Source organism: Oratosquilla oratoria, chromosome 18, assembly GCF_046742065.1.
Source record: "Oratosquilla oratoria isolate Oo_2021 chromosome 18, ASM4674206v1, whole genome shotgun sequence".
Lineage (NCBI taxonomy): Eukaryota > Metazoa > Arthropoda > Malacostraca > Stomatopoda > Squillidae > Oratosquilla > Oratosquilla oratoria.
This window is the reverse complement of record NC_134794.1, coordinates 29,856,955-29,864,454: the sequence shown is the minus strand read 5'-3', so window position 1 is coordinate 29,864,454 and position 7,500 is coordinate 29,856,955. Positions and strand designations below refer to the sequence as shown.

General features: G+C 47.0%; 1 protein-coding gene across 3 annotated transcripts in view; it reads right to left on the bottom strand.

Moving 5' to 3' along the window:
- The window catches only part of LOC143035139 (sodium-independent sulfate anion transporter-like), a 178,184-nt gene that overhangs the window by 143,842 nt on the left and 26,842 nt on the right, over positions 1-7,500 (bottom strand). For 2 of the 3 annotated variants that reach the window (XM_076201751.1, XM_076201752.1), the window contains exon 1: positions 1-333. This exon is cut by the window's left edge and continues 128 nt beyond it. The exons of the other annotated variant lie outside the window; for it this stretch is intronic. The gene's annotated coding sequence lies outside the window, so the exon portion shown is untranslated. Of the gene's footprint in view, positions 334-7,500 lie in introns of those variants that run through there. 3 annotated transcript variants of the gene reach the window in all.

The following is a 7,500-nucleotide window of genomic DNA, read 5'->3' as shown; positions in this document are numbered from 1 at the left end:
ACAGTCGACGTAAAGAAAGGAAATATGCTCAGAGACTCGATTTCAAACTCCGCTCCCAAATCGAACTCACTCGAACGCCAACTTCCCGCGGGGAACCAACAGTCCCCGAACTCTCTGACGAAGGCGTTAACGAAGTCGATGGCACTCCGTCTCCGACTCTTCAACAGGTGTCCCACGAGGGAGCCTCGGCACCGGCGGGGCGATCGAGTGAGGGAAGGAGGAGTTGGGGGGGCGCGGGTTAGGATCGAACCAGGCTTGAGCAGCAGGTGTTCCGCGAGGTTCGTCTGGTAGGAGCGCAGTATGACATGGACGTGTGACCGACACGTTTATATGTGAAGACTGATCGCCCAGGCACCGACATCGAAGTCGGGTGGCAGAGGGGGTGGTGGTGGAGGGAGGGGTGGAGGCAGTGGCAGTGGAGGGAGGGGTGGAGGCAGTGGTGGTGACGGCGACGACGGTGGAGGGAGTGGTGGAGGTGGAGGCAAAGAAGTTGATAGGTTGCTTAGGCTTCTGGGTGAGACGATTAAGGGGAAGATGTGGGTGAGTGGGTAAAGTGGGGTACATTGAATGGACTTGGGCGACGAGAGAGAGAGAGAGAGAGAGAGGGAGAGAGAGAGAGAGAGAGAGAGAGAGAGAGAGAGAGAGAGAGAGAGAGAGAGAGAGAGAGAGAGAGAGAGAGAGAGAGAGAGTGGCAGAGAGAGAGAGAGAGAGAGTGGCAGAGAGAGAGAGAGAGAGTGGCAGAGAGAGAGAGGGGGGAAGAGAGGAAGAGAGAAAGAGAGAAAGAGGCAGAGAGACAGAGAGAGAGAGAGAGAATGAAAGAGGCAGATAGAGAGGCAGAGAGAAGAAGAAGAAGAAGAAGAAGAAGAAGAAGAGAGAGAGAGAAAGAGGCAGAGAGAGAGAGAGAGAGAGAGAGAGAGAGAGAGAGAGAGAGAGAGAGAGAGAGAGAGAGAGAGAGAGAGAGAGAGAGAGAGAGAGAGAGAGAGAGAGAGAGAGAGAGAGAGAGAGAGAGAGAGAGAGGTGGGAAGAGAGAGTAGAAGAGAGAAAGAGGCAGAGAGACACACAGAGAAAGAGAATGAAAGAGGCAGATAGAGAGGCAGAGAGAGAAGAAGAAGAAGAAGAAGAAGAAGAAGAAGAAGAGAGAGAGAAGAAGAGAGAGATAGATAGATAGATAGATAGAGAGAGAGAGAGAGAGAGAGAGAGAGAGAGAGGGGGGGGGGAGAGAGAGAGAGAGAGAGAGAGAGAGAGAGAGAGAGAGAGAGAGAGAGAGAGAGAGAGAGAGAGAGAGAGAGAGAGAGAGATGAAGAGAGAAACATAACAGCAGGAAGAGTAGAGGAGGAGGAGGAGGAGAAGGAGGGGTGTGTGGAGATGGCGAGTGCCGTGAGATTGACGCAAGGTGTTCCGAAAGTGGAGCAAAAAAAGGAGAAGGGTGGAGGATGTGGAACAGTGGAACATATGGAACGCGGGAGATGATGTGCAACTGTGGATGTGGAACAGGAAACTGAATGTGGATCAGTGGATGATGTGGAACAGAGGTGATGTGGATCAACGGATATGGAAAAGTGGAATGAAAGTTGAAAAAAGTGCTCAACAGGAACAAGCAAATATTAATGTGGAACAGTGACGAAAGTGGAATAGTGAGTGAGCTATGTGGAACAATGAAGGATGAGAAACTGTGGACGTTGTGGAACAGCGAATATGTGGAGTAATGGAGAAGGTAGCACAGTGGAGGATGTGGAACAGTCCAGTGGAAGGGGTGAGGCACAGGAGTGTGTACAAGAGTGGATGATGTGGAAGAATATGGAAGAGATGTGGAAGGGAGAGAGCCGGAGAAAGGAAGACAAAAGTGAGGAGAGAGGTGTGGAAAGAAGACGAATAAAAATGAATAAATAAATAAATAAATAATAATAATGATAATAATAAAATGTAACGAAGCTGAGTAAGATATTCAACATCATCACGACAAATCTCGTTTGAGGTGAACAGGATAGTTTGGAGCTAAACCAGAACAAAATATGTAAAGTAGGCCACCGCTGTCGCGGTGTTAGGCAGAAGAAAATCAATCAAGTATGACACTTTCGTCACAGACTTTTCAACTTAAGAGAGAGAAGAGGAGAAATGAAGTTAAGAGTGAGAGGAACAAAGAGCGTGGAAAGTGAAAGGTGAAGAGAAGGTGGACGAGAAAACAGAGAGAAAGGCTACTGGGAAGTAAGGAGAGAAAGTAAAGAAAGAAAAGAGAAGGAGGAGGAGGAGGAGGAGGAACAGGAGGAAGAGGAGAAGATGGTACAGGGGAGGAGGAGGAGGAACAGGAGGGAGAGGAGGAGGGGATGGTGGAGGGGAGGAGGAGGGGATGTGCAGCAGGAACAGGAAGAGGAGGAACAGGAGGGAGAGGAGGAGAAGATGGTAGAGGGGAGGAGGAAGAGGAAGAACAGGAGGGAGAGGGGAGGAGAAGATGGTAGAGGGGAGGAGGTGGAGGGGATGTGTAGCGGGAACAGGAGAAGGTTTGGGAAGAAGAGGAGGAAGTGGGGAAGACGAGGAGAAGGAGGAAGCGGAGGAAGAAGATAAAGCATAAGAGGAGATACGTTGTAGAGAAAAAAAAATAGTCTTCCCCTAATTTGTACAATCATTTACTAAAGTCCTGTCCCCAATCCTGATTTTTTTTGGGGGGGGGGGGGAATGAAAGAAATGGTCAGGCGGCGACTGAAGAAGTAATACACACATTCCAAAGGGTCCTGCAAGATGGACGTCAGAAATAATCATCTCCCCAGCGCCCTTCCTCAAAACCCATCAACCCCCTCACACCTCCATCTGAAGGTGCGATCTCGGGGGCTGACACTCGGTCTCCTGACCGGGGCCCAAGATCTTTCTGTCAACTTCAACTGTATTTCCTCCACTTTTTTCATGTAAGGAGAAATGCCAATTAGCGACTGTTACCTTCCTCTTCCAATTTTAAGTTTGTGACACAGAAACAATTCCATACTAGGCCAAATGAATACAACACCGACGTCCGTCCAGAGTATCTTCCCAGAGAGATCTATGGGAGGGCCCGGTGGCCGTTGTCAGTTACTGTGGGGCTGCGGGTTTTCACACACACACACACACACACACACACACACACACACACACACACACACACACACACACACACACACACACACACACACACACACACACACACACGTTTCAATTTCTGCATGTTGGCCTCCTCGAGTCTCGATGTTGATGGCTTAGAATTAAAGTGTATTGTGGACACACACACACACACACACACACACACACACACACACACACACACACACACACACACACACACATTTCAATTTCTGCATGCTGGCCTCCTCGAGTCTCGATGTTGATGGCTTAGAATTAAAGTGTATTATGGACACACATACACACACACACACACACACACACACACACACACACACGTTTCAATTTATGCATGTTGGCCTCCTCGAGTCTCGATGTTGATGGCTTAGAATTAAAGTATATTGTGGACACACACACACACACACACACACACACACACACACACACACACACACACACACACACACACACACACACACACATTTCAATTTTCGAGTCTCGTTATTGATGGCTTAGAATTAAAGTGTATTATGGAACAACACACACACACACACACACACACACACACACACACACACACACACACACACACACACACACACACACACACACACACACACACACACGTTTCAATTTATGCATGTTGGCCTCCTCGAGTCTCGATGTTGATGGCTTAGAATTAAAGTATATTGTGGACACACACACACACACACACGCACACACACACACACACATACATACATACACACACACACATATATATATGTTTACATATATATATATATATATATACATATTATATATATATATATATATATATGATATGGTTTAACGTCGCAAACTCCTCCCTATCGGAAGGCTAGGACGGTGGCCCTCATTAAGGGTTTGTAGCGTGGAATTTAATGAACCATGCCCTTGGTTTAACTTTGCCGGTGACAGGATTCGAACCGTCATCCCCTCGACCTTCGCCGCAAAGTAACGACGCCCTAACCCGTTCAGCCAGCGAGCTTCCAAAATATATGTATGTATGTATATATACATACACATGCATACATACACATGCATACACACATATTGTACATACATACATGCATACATAGAACTGAGGGTTCGTTTATATACTTATTCATTACTGCCCTGTATCCTGCCTCGGTATGAACCCAAAGCTCTCCTGTTGGCATTCAGATCTCCCACTGCAATCCAATGCAATGTTATCGCTTATTTGTGTACGCCCTTCAATGCAAAGGAGTCAACACACGCACCTGACGGAGGGCAGTGCGCTGTGATGTGTTATGATTGTTTTTAGCAATTAGCAGCCCCCATGGGAGTTACAAGACCCACGTGTCGCCGACCGTGTTACTTCGAAGTAAACGTAAACCTCGCCAGCTGTTTTGTATCTCCGTTTCTTCTTGACCGTAATGTGACCAGGCTGGTGTAGGTCATTACACAACTCGCAATGCACAACGTCGTACTAGGTTCTTGTTACTAGGACTGTGGTAATCCTTCTCCTCCTCCTCCTCCGCTTCTTCCTAACCTCCTCCTCCTCCGCTTCCTCCTCCTCCTCCTCCTCCTTTACATCCTCTTTCTCTTATCCACCATTTTCCTTTTACCGTTCTTCTTCCTTTTTCTTCTTCCCTTGCTCTGCATCTCCCTCTACTTACTTTTCATCCTAACCTCTTCTTTTCCTGTCCCTCCCCTTCCTTTTCTTCACTTCCTCTCTTCCTCTTTTCTGTCGTTTTCCTCCTCTTTCTTCCTCTTTTCTACTTACTTTTCCTCCTTTTCCATTTCCCTTTCTCCCTCTTATCTTTACTTCGTCCTTTTCTTTCATTATTTGTCTTTCCTTCCTCATCCTTTATGTACTCTCCTCCTCCTCTTTCTTTTCCTTCTCCTATGTTCTTCCATATGTCTTGAGTCCAAACACAGAAGTCTATGTAGCCGTTTCTCAAACGAGGAGAGATCCAAGACTCCTCCTGACTGCCGCTGGTCAACGGAAGGAAGAAGATGAGCAGGAGAAGGAGGAGGAGGAGGAGGAGGAGGAGGGGAGGAGGAGGGGAGGAGGAGGAGGACGGGAGGAGGAGGAGGAGGAGGGGAGGAGGAGGAGGGGAGGAGGAGGAGGAGGAGGAGGAGGAGGAGGGGAGGAGGAGGAGGAGGGGAGGAGGAGGAGGAGGAGGGGAGGAGAAGAGGAGGAGGAGGAGAGGAGGAGGAGGGGAGGAGGAGGAGGAGGGGAGGAGGAGAGGAGGAGGAGGAGAAGGAGGAGTTCGTGAGACCTCTTCCCGGGATCTGTGACAGCGAAATAGTCGAGGCGTTTCAAGGGCAAGGTATCCTTTTCATTCGTTAACTCCAACTGCCGGCTGGCGATTTCATTCAACTGAGTGAGGAGGGGCTCCTCTGCACTGAAAGGGTCGAGGACTATTTCGAGCTGCCAGGCGATTTCATTCAGCTACGGGAAGACGCCTCCGAAGCAGAAGATCTAGGTCTCTGCAGACTCATGACGACGAACTAGACAACTTCGGGGCTAACGCATGACGGACGGACGGTCTTGTTGAACTAGACCGGATGGACCCTAACGTCAATTGCATGATCTAACAGGTACTGGACTACGTGGTAGGTGACACGCTCCTTCCCTTGTCCACCAAGATCTTGACCATAACGGCGTGGTACGTAGTGATTTCGCAGCTGTGAATGCACTACCCCTTACACAATCAACACCATTGCATAACAGTACGTATGGGAAATACTAATGACAGTGTAGTGATTAGTATTGGTTGTCTCATGTAGAGAAAAACGCATATTGCAAAATAGTAATGGTTTATCTATTCATTCATCTATTCATTTATCTTATTTTATCTTATTTATCTATTTAGTGTATTACTGTCCACAGCGTTCTGAGGCTGTTGTAGGGGGGTTAGTAGACACGTGGGAACTTCCCTCCCCCTCTTCCCCTCTCCCACAACATTCGCCTCCCTACCCCCAAATTAGGGTAGCTTCTGTTCGGTTGGGTTAGGTCAGTGTCTGTTAGACTACCTCAGCTTCATTCACATGTGAGTCTTCATCTCAACATCCCGTTTGTTCTTCATCAACTTTTCTCTTCTTTCGGCCATTTTCGTTCAATTCTCCTTCGTGCATGAATCTCTACTTATGAGAAAGGTGGAAGGGGGAAACACGGGTCTTGATTCGATTATTTAGTTTATTTCTGACCGGTTTCGTTTTACAGTAGTTTCTTCATCATTCCTCTGAAGAAGCTACTGTAAAGCGAAACCGGTCAGGAATAAATTGAATAATCGGATCAAGACCCGTGTTTCCCCCTTCCACCTTTCTCATAAATCATAATTATCCCAATGTCTCAACAGAATCTCTCCTTACGTCACAGCAACAAAATTTATATATTAACTTGGAAAAATCTATATATTTCGATCGCTGATTGCAGACGCCTTCAGCAAAATTTATATACGTATGTATATCTGAATAAATCAAATAATTTTCCTTTCCTTCCCCATCCAGTTTTGATTCACCTCAAGATAATGTCGTCTACCTTGGGATAAACCATATGTATATCTGAGTAAACCAAATAAATTTCCTTTCCTTCCTCATTCAGTTTTGATTCACTCCCAAGATAATATCATTTACCCAAGGGTGAACCATTCACCAAATTCCAAAGTACTGAATTAGGTTAGGTTAGGTTACATTATATAATTTTGGGGGGTTACGGTTAATCCATCCTCGTCAACCCCGAATATCTAGGGACAGAATAGTGTACAGGTCAATATGCAATGTCAGGAGGTGGGGGAGGGGTTAAGGTAGTTGGAGGTGTAAAGGTATGGGAATGGGAGGTTGGGTCGGAAACCGCCATCTTAGGTTGCCCTCCGTCTCGCGTGGTTTAGTAATTCAGATGTACATGGTCAACCAATTCAGGAATCAGGGCTAAAATGGGCGAATCCGAGCAAAAAATAAACATATGAATAAATAAATAAATAAAAGAATGAATAAATGAGTAAATAAATAGGAAATATATCTATTTATATACCGGGAGCCTTTTCCCCCCTTAAAAGGGAGGTACCACCTACTCCCACCTATTCCTCTCCCATCCCCCACCCTTTCCTCCCCTTCTCATCTTAGCTCCTCATGGATGACGGGTCATCCCTACATCCCGCCCACTGCACTGGGTCAGAAGCAATGTAGCAAGACACAGTACATCCACAGCAAGGCCGCTTCACTTAATCGGCGACCCCCTCACTCCGTCCCCTCGTGCAGAAAAAGAGAAAACGGGGAGAAATTCCTCTGGGCTGCATCAAAATGTCATTCACGCATAAGCACCTCATACCCCCCATTCCCAATCCATCCCTTCTTTGCATAACAATATCACCAATACACAGTCACTCTCCACTCATCCCTATCTCCTGCCTGCTCCCTTCC